Genomic DNA, 19,304 nt, shown 5'->3' on the forward strand with positions numbered 1-19,304 from the left:
TCAAAACCCATTGCTTTCTGTCTTAGAATCCATATTAAGTATTGATTCTAAGGAGAAGAGCAGGAAGAGCTTAGGCAATTGGAGTTAAATAATTTGCCTAGGTGACATAGTTAAGGAGTGTCCGAGGACAGATTTGAACCCAGGTCCTCAAGACACCAGGTCTGGCACTCCATTTACTGTGCCATCTAGCTGCCCCCATAGGCCTTTTATTTCTTCCTTAAACTCCTGATTCCTTTTGTCCAAACATTTCATTTTCATTCCACCTCTAATTAGACAGTAGTAGGAGAGGTCAGCTAGAGCAGGCTGAAACTGAAAACTGCAATTTTTTTTTTAAACTTTAGCTTACCCCTTAGAATTGATACTAAATATTGGTTCCAAGGCAGAAGAGTGATAAGGGCTAGGAAATTGTGGTTAAATGACTTGCCTAGGGTCACACAGCTAGGAAGCATCTGAAATAAAATTTGAACCCAGGACTTCCTATCTCCAGGCCTGGTTTTCTTTCCACTGAGTCACTAGCTGCCCATAAACTGTGAATTTCTAATATTATCTCTGTGCCTATGCTATTTAAAATTATGATTAAAGTCCAGTCAATGGTAATGATTCTTGTCCAACCCTATCAATGTGTGATTAGAAACTGTGAGAGTGGAAAACAAGCTTTTTATGATGGAGTAAGGGTAGAGTGGTAAGCCAGTGTGAGGAAGATGCTTCAGTTTTAGTGATATTCCTGATATACTTTTGATTGTTTCTTAAACCCAGAGCCTTAATAAAGAAGCAAGCCTGTAAGTGGAGAGGTGGAAGGAGGTGGTGTCGTGGTTTTCTCAGTTTCCCTTTTGCACTGCTATTTGTACCTGGCCTTGTTTGGCATTAGGTAACCCTTTCTTTATATCCTCAGCACTTAGTGCAGTGCTTGGTACATATTAGGTGCTTAATACATACTTATTGATTTGGCTTAAATTCCATATATACTCCTTGTTCCTGAAATGCATAGCAACTCTCCTCTCTTCTTATTTTGTATACATGTTGTATTTATTTGTCTTTATCATTGTTCAGTCATTTTTAGCCACATCTGACTCTTTGCAACCCCACTTGAGGTTTTCTTGGCAAAGATGCCGGAATGGTTTGCCATTTCTTTTTTAAATTCATTTGACAGATGAGGAAACTAACGCAAACAGAAGTATGTGACATGTCCAGGGTCACACAGCTAGTAAATGTCAGAGGCCTGATTTGAACTCAGGAAGATGTCTTCCTCATTCCAGGCCTGGCACTCTATCTACTGTGCCACCTAGCTGCCCATTCATTTGTCTATATGTTGTATTCTCCAACTACAATGTAAACAGTTTGGGGGTAGGGACAGTCTCATTTATCTTTGTATCCCTAGCACCTACCTTGCACGAAGTAGGCACTTAATTTATAGCATATTTATTGAACTGTGTACTCTGATGCCCTGTAATCTCTCTGAATGGATGTGGTGGAGATGATGTGTTGGATCCAATATTTACCATGTTCTGGGAGTCAACTGTTCCATTTTCATGTGAGCATTTACTTCTCAGGAACTGCTATAATTTAGGGCTCCATTTATTGTGTTGTTGATTGTCTAGAATTAAGAAAGTCATGGAGAAAATATTCATAATACATATTAAACTTAAAAGTATGCCATGCATATATTTTTTTCCCCAGAGACCCAATCATTAAACATTTACCAGAATACTGCTGTTCTGGGTCCAAGGAAATGATTCTCCGAAAACCTGGCAGAGCAATTTCTGATGATCTTGGCATACCTACCCCCTCATCTGGAGTGAAAGATTCAGAAATGTCAGAAACAAGATAAAGAGATACAATCAATCTATGCTTCCTGACTTCCTCTGATCTTCAGAGTCCCAAGAAAGATGAAAGGCTCCCATAGCTGGTGTGATTGGGGTCCATAGAAGAGGTGGCGGCTATGATCAGCACTGTGCAGAGACTACAGTCCCCTGAGAGGGAGATGACTGAGGAATGGCAGCGTAGATGCAAGAATTCTCTCATCCTGGAGCAGAGACAGTGATGCTGGGACAGGAGGGGGAATGAGATCTCACATTGTTGGTTCTGTTATGAATTCCATTTAGCTGATGAGTGTGAGAAGTGGCTTTCCTTCTTCCATAATCCTGAAGTGGGAAGGGAAGACCCCCATGACCCTTTTAAAATTTCTCTTTTTAGACCAGGAATCTGAAATATACAGTGCATATTTTTCCATTAGCCATACGTGTTTTCTATCATGATTCTATCTTACCTAGACCCAGCATTCAGTGAGGTGAATTGGAAGTTTAGGAGACAAATGTCTCCAAACAAGAGTATTTGCTCTAGTTTACTTTTCACTTTTTGCTTTGTATAATACATATGATACTCCCTTTTCATACGTGGGGACCCCAGAGTAGCTACCATCGATAGATGAAAGGTTCTTTGTGGATGCACAAACACTCAAAATGACAAACTGCGAGCCCCCACCAATGTTTATATTTTTCTTCTAGCTTGAACAGCTAGTTCAAAGCAAAAGCATTTAATGGAATAATGTACTAAGGAGGTTAGCTATAGGACATTTTATCTTAAATCTAGGGATACTCTCCCACAGACCAGTGGGGAGAGTGAGTATGCCCAGGGATCATGCATGAGGTCTTTACCTCTGGAGAATTTTTGTGGAGGGCCAACTAACACCTCTTTTGCTACAGGATACCTGGTGGTTTCTGATGTTATCATTTTGCTTTTCTCACAATGCCTGCTTCTTGCTGGGTATAGTGTCATTGCTGAGAGAATTGATCAAATAGGTTCACTGGGTCTGCTTTTCACTGAGCAAGGTATGGATGACCAGCCTACTCATCAGCTCTACTCTGCTTTACTGGGCTACAGGCTCTCACCCTCTTGTTTCTACTCATATACCTTTCTGCTGATTGTTGCTCTTGCTACTATCTTCCAGGTCCGTCTAATTTTACTTTTACACTTAATTTTTTTTCCTCCAATTACATGTAAACAAAACATTTTAAAAATGTTGAATTCCAAATTCTCTCCCTTCCTCTTTCCCCTTCCCCTTCTAGAGAAGGCAAGTCATTTGACAGAGATTAAACATAAACAGACATGCAAAACATTTCCATATTAGCCATGTTGCAAAAGAAGATATAGAAAAAATCCTCAAAAATAATAAAGTAAAAAAAAAAGTATGCTTCAGTCTGCGTTCAGGCTCCATCAATTCTTTGTGTGGAAGTAGATAGATAGCACTTTTTGTCATAAGTCTTTTGGAAATGTTTTGGATCATTGTATTGCTGAGAATAGCTAAATCCTTCACAGCTGATTGTCATACAATATTGATGTTACTGTGTACAGTGTTCCCCTGGTTCTGCTCATTTTACTTTGTATCAGTTCATGTAAATCTTCCCAGGTTTTTCTAAAAGCATCTTGGTCATCATTTCTTTCTAAAACTTTTATTCCTGGCTTAGAATCAATACTGTATATTGGTTCCAAGGGAGAAGAATGGTAAGCATTAGGCAATGGGGGCTAAATGACTTGCTCAGAGCCACATAGCTAGGAAATATCTGAGGTCATATTTGAACCCAGACAGAACTTCCTATTTCTGGGCCTGACTCTCATTCCACTGAGCCATCTAGCTGCCTCTCAAGTTTCAATTCTACAGAGTTATCTGTCATTTTAGTTTCATTCTACTAGATTATAATAGTAGAAATAGCATTTATGTAGTGATTTGCAAAACGGTTTACAAATATTATCTCATTTGATCTATACAACAACCCTGGGTGGTAGGACTATTATTATTCCCATTTTACTGATGAAAAAACTGAGGCAGATGGAGGTTAAGGGACTTGTCCAGGATCACATAGTTTATGTCTGAGGTTGGAATTAAATTCAGGTTTTCCTAATTCTAGGTCCAGCCCTTCACTCATTTCATATTACCATATTACTTCTTTCTTTTAAAGGAAAGTAAATAGCCCTTTAGTCAAAGCCACTGCACATAGTTAACCAAAGCCAGGTGGAATGTCCCCAGGCTAAGATTAAATCTTTGTGGTCCCTCTGAGAAAAAGATCAAAGCCTTCTATCACACATAACTAATTTAGGGTTCTGACAATCTTTAACAATCCTAAAATGTTCTCTGGTTTAGCTGCAAATAAATTTGAAATAGAACAAAAAATTAGGTCAAAGAAGCAAGTCAGTGTTATAGGCATGCACAGAACATTTTATCATTATGTGCATCCAAGGAATTTTTTTTTGTAAAGCAATTGAAAGGCTTATCATGAAGAACATGTTTTGTATTCATTAATTAAATGAAAAAAATGAAAACTTAACTAAATTAAATGATTTTTTTAAAGATGCCCTTACCTTCCATCTTAGAATCAATACTCTGTATTGGTTCCAAGGCAGAAGAGCGGTAATGTGTAGGCATAAGGGGGTTGTGACTTGCCCAGAGTCACACAGCTAGGAGGTATCTGAGGTCAAATTTAAACCCAAGACCTCCCATCTCTAGACCTGGCTCTCAATCCATCGAGCCACCTAGCTGCCCTCTAACCTTAATGATTTTTAAATGACCATCCTTAGGGTCTGTAAGTTATACCTCCTCTAAGGGGTTTGTGGGCATCTCTTTTGTCTGCCATTGTCTGGCTGGTTCTCTAATCAGGAGAACAGTGTTATTAGCTCCCCATTTCCATTTAACCAGTTAAAAACCAGAATTGGCTTTTACGAAGAAATTTTTACTAGCAAGAACAAATGTATAACCATTTCCCCCTTTGCCACAAGGGCATGCTTTCTGCTACACTCCCTCGGTCTCTTAGGGGAATAGGCTCCAAACTTAGCTCAGTACCAATCTTACATTGGTCCTACCCAGCCCATGCAGACTTCCAGATTAATCTTTCCTCTGGGTTTGAGACCCAAATGATACTACTGAAAATCTTTCATTGCTCCACAGGGCATCAACTGGCTATAAAACCCAGCCTGGATTATGATTCCTGGATTTCTAAAGCTCATTTCCCCTTGATCAGAGACTCCACTAACTTGGTTTAAGAATAGAAATGAATGAAGAAAGAGGCCAAGGATCCAGGCTTATTTCTCAGGGGTTGAAGAGCCTCAGAGGGAGGGAAAAGGTCCTAAAACATACTCCTTCCCACTTGGCTTCTCGTAAGAGTCGCTGAAGTCCCTCAACCACAAATGAAGCAAAAAGAGAGGTGCCTGCAGCTGACTCAGGACTCTTGGAGGATGCCAGCAGTTCTGGCTACATTCTCGATCTTTTTTGATTTGATTCTCTCAGGCGTATGGCTAGCCATCCTGTTTATAGAATGTCCATCCATTTCCCTGATGTGTCATTTCCCAAAAGATATCTCCTTAAACATCTTCAATGTGGAGAGACTCCATCTCGAGCCAGCTGATTGGAGATCTGTGCAAGTGCACTGAAAAAACGACAAACAAAAAAGTAGGCGCAGAAGACCAAGCTTTCACTTTAGTGATAATTAGGCATGTATAAAATTTCCATGATTCTTATCTTTAATAATGAGTTAATCCAAACTGACCGACACAGAATAAATTTTTCTTTTAATCTTCCTCTCCTAGAAAATAAGAAGTAGCTCATCAGGCATTTGTGGACATAAAGTCTTCAAACACATCACTGCATTTAACTCAGGAAGCCCATTCTTATTCAATGTACAAAATCATGAGGGAGTTGGGGTATTATTGGGACACTGTACGTCTTGGTTTATTTGTTACAAGAATTTGTTTTTAAAAGACCATTTCACATGAATGGTTTATAATCAGGCAGGCACTGAATGGATCCACCAAAGGCCTGGAACATGGAAGACCAATCCAATTCCTTTAGTCAATTGGGTCATTTTTCTGGAGGTGTTCCTAGAACAACTTTTACTTTATTATATTTTATTAAATCTTATCTTTATTTTATTCCAGTAACAAATTTTCACATAAGTTTTCCATGGTTTATATGATTCACGCTCTCTCCCTCTTCTCTTTTCTCTTCCCTCCTAGAACTGACAAGCAATTCCACTGGGTTATTGATGTATTATCACTCAAAGCCTATTTCCTTATTATTCATTTTTTTAATAGAATAATCTTTTAAAACCAAAACCTCCAATCATATACCCATGTAAACAAGTAATAAATTATATGTTTTCTTCTGCATTTCTCCTCCCACAGTTCTTCCTCTGAATGTGGATAACTTCTTTCCCACCAGTCCCTCAGAATTGTCCTGGATCATTGTCTTGCTGCTAGTGGCAGTCTAACACACTTCATCATCCCACAAGGTTTCAGTTATGATGTTCTTCTGGTTCTGCCTAGAACAACTTTTAGAAAAAGACACCTCATCACCTTGAAGTATTTTGATTTCACTTTTGATTCTATCCAAGGACACTTTAAATCTATTTGCCACAACTAAGCTCAGCATTTTCTCCATTGCAGTCACAGTTTCCTAAGACTCCCATTCAAAATATTGGTACCAATGCTGTTAATCACTGAGTCTAGCAGTGGACAAAATGAAATGATTCTTTCTTGTTCTTCTTTTGTATCAGAGTCATGCTGGGACTCTAAAGTCTCCCAGATGAGTGGCTGTTTTCCCTTTTTCTTTTAAACTGGGGGATGGGCATATCATTCTCTCTCTTTTCAAAAATATTTGATTTTTTCCCCCTCTTACATGTAAAAACAATTTTTTAACATTCATTTAAAAAAACCCTTACCTTCCACCTTAGAATCAATACTAAGGTTCCAAGGCAAGAGAGCAGTAAGGGTTAGGCAATGGGGGTTAAGTGACTTGGTAGCTGAGGTCAAATTTGAACCTGGGGGCACAGCTGGGTAGCTCAGTGGATTGAGATCCAGGCCTAGAGAGAGGAGGTCCTGGGTTCAGATACTTCCTAACTGTGTGACCCTGGGCAAGTCACTTGACCCCCATTGCCCACTCTTACCACTCTTCCACCTAGGAGCCAATACACAGAAGTTAAGGGTTTAAAAATTTTTTTTGAACCTAGGACCTCCTGTCTCTAGGCTTGACTCAATCCACTGAACTACCCAGCTGCCCCCTTAACATTCATTTTTTTAAAGTTTTTATTTTGAATATCTTCCCATACTTACATATTTCATGTTCTTTCCCTCTCCCCCAAACCCCTCTAACCCTCCTCCCCCTTAGCCTATGCACAATTCCACTGGGTTTAACATGTATCATTGATCAAGACCTAATTCCATATTATTGATAGTTGGACTAGAGTTATTGTTTAGTGTCTACATCCTCAATAATATCCCCATCAGCCCATGTGTTCAAGCAGTTGTTTTTTGTTGTTGTTTTTTTTCCCTGTATTTCTCCTCCCACAGAATTTCCTTTGAATGTGGCTAGTTTTCTTTCTCGTAAGTCCCTCAGAATTTTTCTGGGTCATTGCATTGCTGCTAGTACAGAAGTCCATTACATTCGATTGTACCACAGTGTATCCATCTCTGTGTACAATGTTCTCCTGGTTCTACTCTTTTCACTCTGAATCAATTCCTGGAGGTCATTCCATTAACATTCATTTTTTAAAAGTTTTGAGTTCCAAATTCTCTCCTTTCTTCTCACCCTCCCTTGCCTTGAGACAAGTAATCTGATATAGATTTTACACATGCAATCATATGAAAATGTACACGTCATTTTTCAAATTGATACTCACATTTTCATTAATTAAGTTTAAAATATTAAAAATATCCTGTCAAGAATGTTGACACACTCCTGAATCCCGGTTACTGAGGAGGTTGAGTCTAGGGGATCACTTATGCTTGGGAGTTCTGAGCAGCACTACAACTCTGAAGACCCAGAGTGTCCTCACTCTTTGGCATCAGAATGAGAGTTCTCAGGAACAGGGAGCTCACAGGTTGTTGTAGGAAGGGCGAACTGGCTGAGGTTAGAAATGGAGAAAGTCCAAACTCCTATGCCAAAAAGTAGGGAGATGGGGTCAGTGTATATGGCCCCTGAACTTTAAAATTCTTGTTTATTTTATTTCCTAAGGAAACAAAAGAAAAAGATAACATTCTGGACCACTTCTCATCATAATCAAAAAATGATGGGAGCTTTTGATCCTTGTCATGGCAGTTAGCCAGTTGAGGTCTGGAGCTTATCAGCCTCGTTCTTACCACCAACTGGAGGTAGAGCACATCATGCGAAGGGCACAGTTTAGCCTGAACGGATTTAGTTCAAGGATAAGACCTTTGGCTTTTCTTCTGGTCTTGGCAAGGTAAATTGTTTCAGTCATTTTTTGGTAAAGCTTATAAAATGCTAGAGTAGGTTTGCTTTATTGCTCTCCGTTCCCTTTTTGTGCTTGGCAGTGACTCAAAGGTCTTCAACTGGCATCCTTCTTCCTTATTACTGCATGTTACCTAAATCTCCCCTTCATGAAAGAAAACACAGAAAACAAAGATTTAAAAAATATGTCAAAGACAGTTTTGTCTTGCTTGAAGCGTGGGCATTACTAGGATGGTTAAAGAAATGTGAAATTGAATAACATCATTATTTCTCTACATTTCGTTTGAACAGTAGACACAGAAATGGCCTCAAAACAGGCAGAAATCACTGAGGATCAGTTTTTTAAGAATGCCATTGATGTCTTTGAACTGGGTGAAAAATGCATCAATTGTTAAAAGTCATTGTATGGAACAGAAACAAACTTTTCACCTGAACAATGTCTTTATCAAAACAGCATCTCAGGAGGGCTGCTCATGGGGTTCATAGGCAGAAATAATGTCAACAATTGTTGACACTATTTCCATTTAGTTAAGAAATGGCATTTTATTGCACAACTCAAACCACAGAAGTTGGGAGCCTCTTACAAAAGTAGGATTTTTTTTAAAAAATAAAAACCCTTACCTTCCATCTTGGAATCAATACTTCGTATTGGTTCCAAGGCAGAAGAGTGGTAAGAGCTAGGCAATGGAGTTTAAGTGACTTGCCCAGGGTCACACAGCTGGGAAGTGTCTGAAGCCAGATTTGAATTTAGGACCAACCACCTCTAGGCTTGGCTCTCAATCCACTGAGCTACCCAGCTGCCCCCCAAAGTTAGAATTTTGAGGAAATTGTTGTACTTGCTTTGCCATTATAGGGCTGCTATTTTGGGGAGCACATCAGCCTAATTTAGAAATAATCTGTGAGGCTTTTCATTCTAAACCCCGAATGTTTTCCCACCTTTTAGCAAACAAAGGCTAATGTCAATTAATTGCTGCACTATATTTTAACTATGGCACCATTCTTTTTCTTGTTTAGAAAGATAAGTCCCTTGTTGTTAAAACTTGATGATGAAAAACAGTTTGACAGATGATAGTCTGACAGTTGGTTTTAAAAACATTAATTATTATTTATTTTATTTATTTAATATTATTTTAATCTATCATATTAAATTTATTTTACTTAACATATTTAACACACTCATTATGCCAATTTTTGAACGTTTTATCAATACATCCTTAATCAACATGAATGACCTTTTTTTCTGAATTTCTGAGGAGAAGAAATGACAAAAAAAGTAAAGTGCTGCATTTTTTTTTTAAACCCTTACCTTCCATCTTGGAGTCAATACTGTATATTGGCTCCAAGGCAAAAGAGTGGTAAGGGCTAGGCAATGGGGGTCAAGTGACTTGCCCAGGGTCACATAGCTGGAACATGTCTGAGGCCAGATTTGAACCTAGGACCTCCCGTCTCTAGGCTTGGCTCTCAATCCACTGAGTCACCCAGCTGCCTCCTTGTATCTTTTAATGAGTTATAACCACACACTTTATATACTAATTGGACTGAAAATGAATTTGTTTAGTTCAATTTCACATGCAGAAAAAATACTTACTCTAGGTTCTTATAGACTTCTAGGTAATCAACTATTTTTCTTTTTCTTTTTTGTTTGTGGTAATGTCATAAACAAGGCCATAAGATAAAATGACCTGAGCTAAGATACAAAACTTGCTCCTGTTGGGCATAATTCAGTTTTTTGCATGAAATGCAAATGGTTACAACATAATTTTTTGTAAGTTCTTAACTGAAAAAATTCAAGTATCTATACTTTTATGAGTATATTAATTCTCTTATCAATGAACTGAATTATATTGTTAATTCAATCCCATTATACGATTGAATTAAATGTAAAGCTACACATTTGCTATATTATTTCAGTAGATTACATGTAGCAAAGACAATAAACACTGTATACATTGATCTTTGCAAAACCAATGTGGTTGATCTTTCTTCAATAGAAATTTGAAAAAGAAAATGGGGCAGCTAGATGGCTCAGTGGACAGAGAGCCAGGCCTGGAGATGGGAGGTCCTGGGTTAAAATCTGACCTCTGGTAATGCTTAGCCGTGTGACCCTGGGCAAGTCACTTACCCCCGCTTATGTAGCCCTTACCATTCTTCTGCCTTGGAAATGATACTTATTATTGATTCCAAGACAGGAGTTAAAAGGGAGGCCAAATGGCACCCCAGTAGTATAGAGAGCCAGCTCTATATTTCTGGGGGTTCAGAGTGGCGTTTAGTGGCGTCAGATTGAATGAGAACAGTCAGACTAAATGCTTAGCTCATAACTGCTCCAACTTGCCACGGAGTCTTGAGTTTAATACATACTGGTTTCACGCAAAGAGCACAAAGAAAGAATCACAGCTGTGAAGGGGTTACAAATTATACAAAAACCCATTAAAGTCTAAAAAGTAGAGAGATAGGTCCAGGGTCAAAGGCCAAATTCCAACCACCAATTAGTAGGAGGTTAATTCTGGGAGCAGAAATATATTTCATAGATACCCTAAACAAATTGAGTCCTGTACTCTTGATTTACAGGATTGCACCTGGTCAGATGAAGTCTTGTCTAGCTTTGTCTGTTTCTGGCCTTGATTGTCTAAGTAATATATTTTTTAGAGTTCAGGCTTCTTAATTATCAAGGAGAGAAATTGTTAACTCTGTACCTTCTGGTTTGCTAGGAACTTAAAGGTTTTCAGTAAGTCTATAATGTTTTTCCAGTAAGAAAATGTATGGATCATAAAAGGGGTCAAAAGAGGGGTCTCAGATTTTTGTCCATTCTCTTATTGGCTTCCCACACAGTAGTAGTCATCCCCATCAGTAAACATTTATTGGAGTCTGATCTAACTCTACGTTAAAAATCAGGGAGGCAAAGAAAGGCAAAAGACAATATCTGCCTTCAAGGAGCTCACAATCTAATGGGGGAAGACAACTCATAAAAGAAACTGAGGAGAAGGAGAAGAGGGAGAGTGCTTGGCATGAGGGCAGGATGAAGTCCAGAGAGTGTAGCCAGATAGAAAATAGTGTTGTTTGGATGTTCTGGGCATCCTTCTTAAATGGAGGATCTGAGCACAGCTTTCTGTCCACTCCTGACCTTGCCAATCAGAGGGACAAGGGGCTCCTGGGACCGTACCCCAGGGGTACTGAAGAAGTGTGAGATTTCAGAGTTGTGTGGCTGGGTTGTGAGTTGCAAGTAAACACAGGCATCCTCCATGTTTCTATAGTATTTGCATTATATAGTTTGGTACTTATTACCTTATACAACAATTTATATTTTAAAACTAAACTCCTCCCAGTATTATGCCATTAAATCAAAATATGAAATATTTGTCTTTTTAGACATTTAGAGGTGCTTGGGCACACTGAAGTCATGCTTATGGTCATTGATCTCCATCCATGTGGCCCGAATTAATGTTTTTTTTAATGCGTATATTTATAAGCAGCAAAGCCTGAGTATTTTGGTGCAGTATAATGTCCAGTGAAAACCTGAGTCTTATATGTAAAATAAATTGTGTGATTACAGCATGGTAAGCCTCTGAATCTCTGCTGAATTGGAAAATGATCTGAGACAATGGAACCCATTACAGAGCTAGAGATAGATAGGAAAATCCATATTTTAATATCTTCAGCAATATTCCGTTCCATTCCCTAGATTAAATGGAGACCTAGCCAACAAAGGAGGGTTTAATCAAAGTGCTTTTGTGACTCTTGGGAAAGGACTATTGCTCTAATATGTTGTCAGAGAGTAACCCACAAGTCTTGGACTGGTGATTCAAGTACACTGTCACCTTATGGGAAATTCAGATATTGAACTTAGCTAATTAAGCTTCCTGGGCAGATAATTAACACAATGACAAACTGTCTTTATAATTTTTAAGGTTTACAACCTGCTTTGCACATTATCTCATTTGTTCTTCTCAACAACCCTGTGAAGGAATGGTAATTATTATTCCCATTTTACAAATGAGGAAACTTGGTCAACAGAGAGATTAAGTGATTTGCCCAGGACTGCTATCTCTGCTAATTAAAAAAAAAAAAAAAACCCATGTAGGATCACAAAAAGTCAGAGACATGACTCAAAATGACTGAATCGAGTATAGCTGGAGGCAGAATTCAAACTTGGATTTTCCTGACTCCACGTCCAAGACAGCTACTGTAGTAAAGGCACACAATCAAAGTGCTTCGCATAGTACCGGTATCAAAATGGTTTATGGGTAAGACACAGCTCTTCCCTTAAGGAGCTTTTAGTCCAGAAGAGGGGAAATACCAAGAGAGAGAGTTTTAATATACAATATTATTTAATAAATGCATTAGAGATTTACAAATCAAAGTATACAATATACATTACAAAGTATAAAGCTTGGTTTCAAATACAATCCTTTCTTTTGTTCTTTGAGTTTTAGAATATTTGTGGTTGTTGATTAAGTTTATAATTTTAAAAAAGGGAAAAATATGAAAATAAAATTGAAGAAGAAGCCATGAAATCAGGAACAGCTATCTGAAAGAAGTATGATTAAGTTGGATTTTAAAAACTAAATTTATTTTAAAAATTTTTAATCTTCATTGATGCCTTTTATTTCAATTCACAATCTTACCTTCATTTCTGAATGATCTTTTTTGCCTCCACTCCCCTTGAGTGAACTTTACTTTATTAACAACAACAACAAAGTGTTGAAGCATGAAAAAGATAGCTAGTTTGATAGGATAAGGAAGGCAGGGAGGACATTCTAGTCACAAGGATGACGTTCATGTTGCAAGGGAATGTAGAGTTGTCCAGCTTGCCTGAAATGTCTGGTGCTCCTTTCTGGACTGTAGGAGTTAAAGCTAGAAAGGTAAGGGGTCATCTGGTCTCTGCTCCCAAGATGCTCCTTTCAGCAGACAACCTCTTCTCAGCTGCTTCTCTCTGCTCTGACCCAAATTGTTGTCCTTGTGGTTGTTCGTCCTTCATTTTCAAAGAGGGCAGAGGACCAATGACATCACCGAGTGGTGTCTCGGCTTGCTGGTGAATTGGATTTAAGTGATGCAGAGTTACACAAAGTTGTCGGCCTCACTCTCTCTTCCAGGGTCATTGAAGTCCAGTGGCAAGGCAGAAGTTAGGACAGCTGGCCGTTGGAGTCTTCCATGTCTGGACAAGCTCTAAGAGCTCCACACAGCTTGCTTCAGCTTCCTTCGTGGCCATTGGAACTAACTGTTCCCATCCACCCATTCTGTTAGGGGAAATCTTCACATTTGGGGTAGACACCCCCTTACTCACTGACTGGCTTGAGGCACATTTGTTACCCTTAAGCTGGCTTAGCTCATCTGCTGAAATGGTTTGAGCAGAGTGTGGCCAAACTATTGTCACAGGGAGCTTGTAAAGCATAATGGAGCACGGCATTTAGAGTCAGGAGACCTGGTCTTAAATCCCATTTTCTTACTACCTGTGTGATATTGTTAATTAAGTACTGTAAAATTGAAAATGAATTTTCAGTAACTTCAAATATTATATTTTTATAAGATTTATTGATAATCATCAGAAGTAAAGGAATAATAAGATAACAAAAAAAAATGTGTCCAAGTTAATCTACCTGTTCAAAAAGCCCCCTGTTCACAGCTGCCCTCACAGGAAGAGAACAGGCCTAGACACCCAGCTCCTCCCAATTTATCTCCTGTCTATGTCAGCACGTAATGACAGAGAGTCAGGGGGGCTCCTGGGTAATGTAGTTCAAAAGTACAAAATTTCCAATTACACAGTACTTACCTTTTTTAGGTAAATTATTTAGGGATAAATCCTAGAACCTTGTCTATCTAATGAAGTTATATTAAATCTTCTGGAGTTTTCAGGAGAAGCTGCTTTCCTGAAGCCTGCCAGGCAGATTGCCTTGGCCCAGCCTAAGGCCTGACTCTGACTATTTGATGTTCAAGCTCAGTTCAAGTTGACTTGATTTAAGTCAGAGTTGATCTTTTTGTTAGTGTTTAGCAAATTTGTATATTGTTGATGATGATGTTTAAGGATGGATGCTGACAGCACTGGAGGAGCAGTGAGCATCCTAGGTAACTAACCCTATGAGGTATAAGTTAACCTAGCTAAGAGATGATTCTGAGATGTCTATTCTCCCACCATTTCTCCATATTGAGACCAGAAGCTAGAAATCAATCTCTATTTATGGACTCATCTCAACAGACTTTTTGGTCTCATGCCAGCTCATGTCAACCCTGCATTCTGTATTCCAACCTCAATAACTGGCAACTATCCTGGTCCAAAATGGCTTCTTGCAAAAATATTTATGATTTGTTTCACATATTGCTACTTTTATTTCTAAAGCAAATTTGAATTTCACTTTGTTGGGTAATTTTTCTAAAACATAAATCTAATCATATAATTTTCCCCTATCTCTATCCCACTTATTGGGGATCCCTACCAGGATCAATAGAGAGCCTCTTACCTACCTTTTCCACCATGTTATACCTTGTTCCCCACCTGGAACTCTTCGATCCAGCTACACTATAGTTCCTTATAGTTCTTTGAATAGGACACTCTGACTGACATCTGTGATTCTGTATGCACTTATTTGAAAGATTCTGCCCCACCATCTCTATCTCTAAATTTCTCTGACTTCTCTCAAAGCTTCACTCATTTTCCATCTTCTAGAGAAAACCTTTCTAGGAGCCTTCACCCCACCCCCAGTTGCTGATACCTTCCTTCTGAGATTACCCTTCATTTATATTGGGCATATTTTACACATATCAAGTTATTTATACTGTTGTTGCCTCCATTAGAATGAGGGCTCCTCAAGGACAAGGAGCTTTCTCCTGCCCTTTCTCTGTATCCCCAATCCTAGGGACAATGTGTGACACATAGAAAACATTTAAAAATGCTTATTGAATGATTAGCTAACTGACAACTAACCAATTATATAACCTGCTAGGTCTCTTGGAGAGTAAACACTCATTTCCCTTTCCACGAAACACATACAGGCAGTATGGTATAATGGAAAGAGCCCTGTGTCTGGAATAAGAGGACCAACATTCAAATTCCACTTCTGATACTGAACATATATTTTCCTGTGTAAGTCACTTGTCATCCCTGGGCCTCATCTTCCTCTATTAAAGAAGGGAATTTGGACTAGTTGGTTTCACAGGTCCCTTGGGCTCTAAATCTATAATTCTATATTTCCAGTTTTTATTTTTCCTAGAAAGAGATTGATGTCTAGTCATGCAAATTTTACAGAGACAAATAAGTCTCTCTTAAGAGGACCACTAAAATACTGTAGAAGGAGGGCTAAAGCTGGAGAAAATTGGAGACTAGGATGATTAAGGAAGGGAAACAATGGGGGAAATGGGGACCTAGGAAAGGAGAAGTAAGAACTATTGCCTTTAAACCTCAGTCATCAGTCTAAGAGCTATCATTCATGGGCATTTGTTTAAAAAATGGTGTGGATGGCATAACTGCACCAATTATTTTCTGGGTTAAAAAGAATGATCATAGAATCAGGGATAGAAGAGACCTTAGAGATGATATCTGGGCTTTAAGTCCAACCCCTTCATTTTTTAAAGGGGGAAACTGAGGCTCTGGTAAGGATTAAAAGACTTCCCCAAAGTTACACAAGTAGGAAACAGTAGAAGTGAGATTTGAACCCAGGTTGTTCTACTGACACCAGAGTCGATGTTCTTTTTATATTGTGTTGTATGGCAAGAAAAAACGTCTTTCTGAAACTGGTATTCATGTATTAATTTTCAGAGATGAGATTCATTAGAGCAAAAACTCCCTATCTTCATGTGAAAGTGAAAAAAAATGCTATGCTATTTAGCTACAGTTCAATTTAGTCATTAATCAGAATTTCTATATAGTTTGTCCTGATGAACTTTCTTTTTAAAAAATAAAAACTATTTTATTTATTTTGTTAAATATTTTCTAGTTACATGTAATAAATTTTCTAACATTCATTTTTTTTAACATTTTGTATTCTAATTGTTCTCCATCCCTTCTGTTCTTCCCCCTCCTTAAGAAGGGAAGCAATTTAATATTGATTATACATGTGACATCATGCAAAATGTATTTCCCTATTAGCCATGTTGCAAAAGAAAACATAGACAAAAAAAAGAATAGAGAGGAAAAAAGTGTGTTTTCAATTTGCATTCAAAATTCATTGATTCTCTGGATGTGGAGAACAATTTCCATCATGCATCCTTTTGTAAAAGGGAAAAGGTTTTTTTGGATAGGATATATATTAATATTTAAAGGTATGGTCACCAAGGAACTGAATAAATACCAATTCCTAAAATGATTTTAGTAATTTATTTACAAAATATAGGAGAGAGTGGAAGTAGAGAGATGAGAAGAGGGTAGAGTAAGAGATCTAACTTAATGAACTAGATTTGTATTCAAGTCTGGGCTTTACTCTGGCAGGGCTCCAGAGGCCCAGTCAGAGAGCCTAAAAGTCAATTAACAAGGGGTTTAGTCATGAGGGCTTCTCCCAATCAAGGGCCCCTCCAGAGGCTAAGGTAGTCAGCCTTCTTCACTCATCACGCGTAGTTCTAAGGCAACTGTCAGCAACCATTTTGGCCGTGAGAGCCATAAACACCTGCGGAAGGAGGAGGATGGAGGTGGAATATGGGGCTGGGGCTGAAGGGCCCCCTGGGGCACATCCTGGGGCTCTGCCCGGACTGGCCTGTCGGGAGGTGGAGCCAGATATGGCTTGAGAGCCATTCGTTGCCGACCCCTGTTCTAAGGGAAAGATTTAAGAACAGTCTCACCAAGGTCTCAGGGTCCCATGTCCAGCACTCCTCCAGGTCCAAGTCACGAACAAGAAGAGCTGAACTCGCTGAACTCTCTTTTAAAGGGGCTTCTTTTGCATAACTTCCTATGCCTTCCTCTTAGTTTATGTGTCCAATCACAATAGACACTTTTCTTAGGACTGCCCAGAAGGCAGTCAGTAAATTTTGATTCATCTAGCACATGTGGGTCACAGACCTCCCAACTTGTGAACTAAGTGGGGATGTTCTCACCTTTGGTGATTAGAATAAGGATGGGCAGGGCAGATTTAATTTCATTATCACCCTTTGGAATTGTTTTGGATCATTGTATTGATTAGCTAAGTCATTCACAGCTGATTATCATACAATATTGCTGTTACTGTATATACTCTTCTGGTTCTGCTCACTTTGTTTGCATCAGTTCATATGAGTCTTCCCAAGTTTTTCTGAAACTATTCTGTTCATCATTTCTCTTGGCACTATAATATTCCATCACAGTCATATACTACAACTTCTTAGCCACTCCCTAACTGATGGGTATCACTTCAATTTCCAGTTCTTTGCCACTGCAAAAAGAACAGCTATAAAATATTTTTGTACAAATTGTTCTTTTCCCTTTTCTTTGATCTCTTTGGGATACAGACCTAGTAGTAGTATTACAGGGCCAAAGGGTATGCACAGTTTTATAGCCCTTTGGGCATAATTCCAAATTGTTCTCCAGAATGGTTGGACTAATTCATAACTCCCATCAACAATTTGTTATTTTTCCACATTCCTTTTCTGTTATGTAGACCAATCTGATAGGTATGAGGTGGTACCTCAAAGGCTTCTTCAATCAGTAGTGATTTAGAGTATTTTTTATGGGACTATTGCTAGTTTTGATTTCTTCTGAAAATTGCCTATTCATTTCTTTTGACCTTTTATTAATTGGGGAATTGCTCTTAGTTTTATAAATTTGGTTCAGATCCCTATGTATTTGAGAAATAAGCCCTTTGTTTGAGAAATTAGCCATAAAATTTTCTTGTTTGCCATCTTATTTTGGCTTCATTTGTTTTGTTTGTGCAAAAGCATTTTAAATTCATGTAATCAAAATGATTTATTTTACTCTTCATGATCCTTTCTATCTCTTGTTTTGTCATAAACTCTTCCTTTACCTGATGAACTTTCAAAGGCAAAAAAGGTGGTTTATGAGCCTCTAAGCTATTCAACATGGAAGAGTGGAAACAACACTGGATTTGGAGTCATATAATGCGGGGGTGAATGCCAGCTGCTACCTACTTGCTCTTGAGCAAATCATTTAACTTTTCTGGGTCTCAGTTTTCTCCTTTGTAAAAGGAGGAGGGTTAATAAATAATCTTGAAGTTCCCTTCTAGCTTCAATTTTATGATTATATGAACATGGGTCAGTTAATTCTGAAATCCTCAAAGACAGAAAAGGATAAGAGGTGTCTAGGGAAGAATAATTAGAGTCTGGTAGATAACCAAGAGTGCCATTAAATGGTAGGAGAAAGTAGCATGAATTTTGAAAGTGAAGGAACAGAGGTAGTGAGCTTTTTGTGTATGGGAGGGAATGTCATTAGAGAGTAAGAAAAAGACTGGCCTACCTTCTTTCCCCTAAGTCAGGGGACAGTAAACAATTTTTAAAAACTTTATTTTTTTTTCAACTACATAAAAAAACAATTTTAACTCTTTTTTTTAAAAAAGTTTGAGCTAAATTCTTACCTCCCCTCTCTCCCTTCCCTCCTCCTTCCTGAGATAGCAAGCAATCTTATATAAATTATCTGTGGGCACTACTGTAAAATATCTTTCCATATTAGTCATTTTGTGAAAGAGAACTTGAATAAACAAAAGAAAAGTGAAGAAATAAAGTGAAATATAGTATGTCTCAGTTTGCATTCAGACTCTATCAATTCTTTCTCTGGAGGCGGAAGGCATTTTTCATCATGAGTCCTTGAGGTTTGTCTTGGATCACTGTATTGCTAAGAATAGCTAAGTCATTCATAAATGTTCATCATAAAATACGCAGCGAGCAATTCTTCATAGGAGAATGCAAAAGAGAAGCTGCATCATCAGGGATTGCATGGCTTCTGCAGTTTCAAGATGAAACAGGAAATAAAAAGAGGTCAGGAATGAATGGAGGAGGGCCCTAATGGAGGCTTCATAGGGATCCATGAAGACCAGTAGGTAGGCAGGCAGGGTACTAGGAAAAAGAGGTTGGGAAATACTATTCCCTCCTCAGATATGACTTGAGGGGATGGGTTTAGGGAAGGAGAGAATTCTGTTTTATACATTTGGATTCCACTTCAATC

Source organism: Gracilinanus agilis, chromosome 5 (genome assembly GCF_016433145.1).
Source record: "Gracilinanus agilis isolate LMUSP501 chromosome 5, AgileGrace, whole genome shotgun sequence".
In the NCBI taxonomy this organism is placed as follows: Eukaryota; Metazoa; Chordata; class Mammalia; order Didelphimorphia; family Didelphidae; genus Gracilinanus; species Gracilinanus agilis.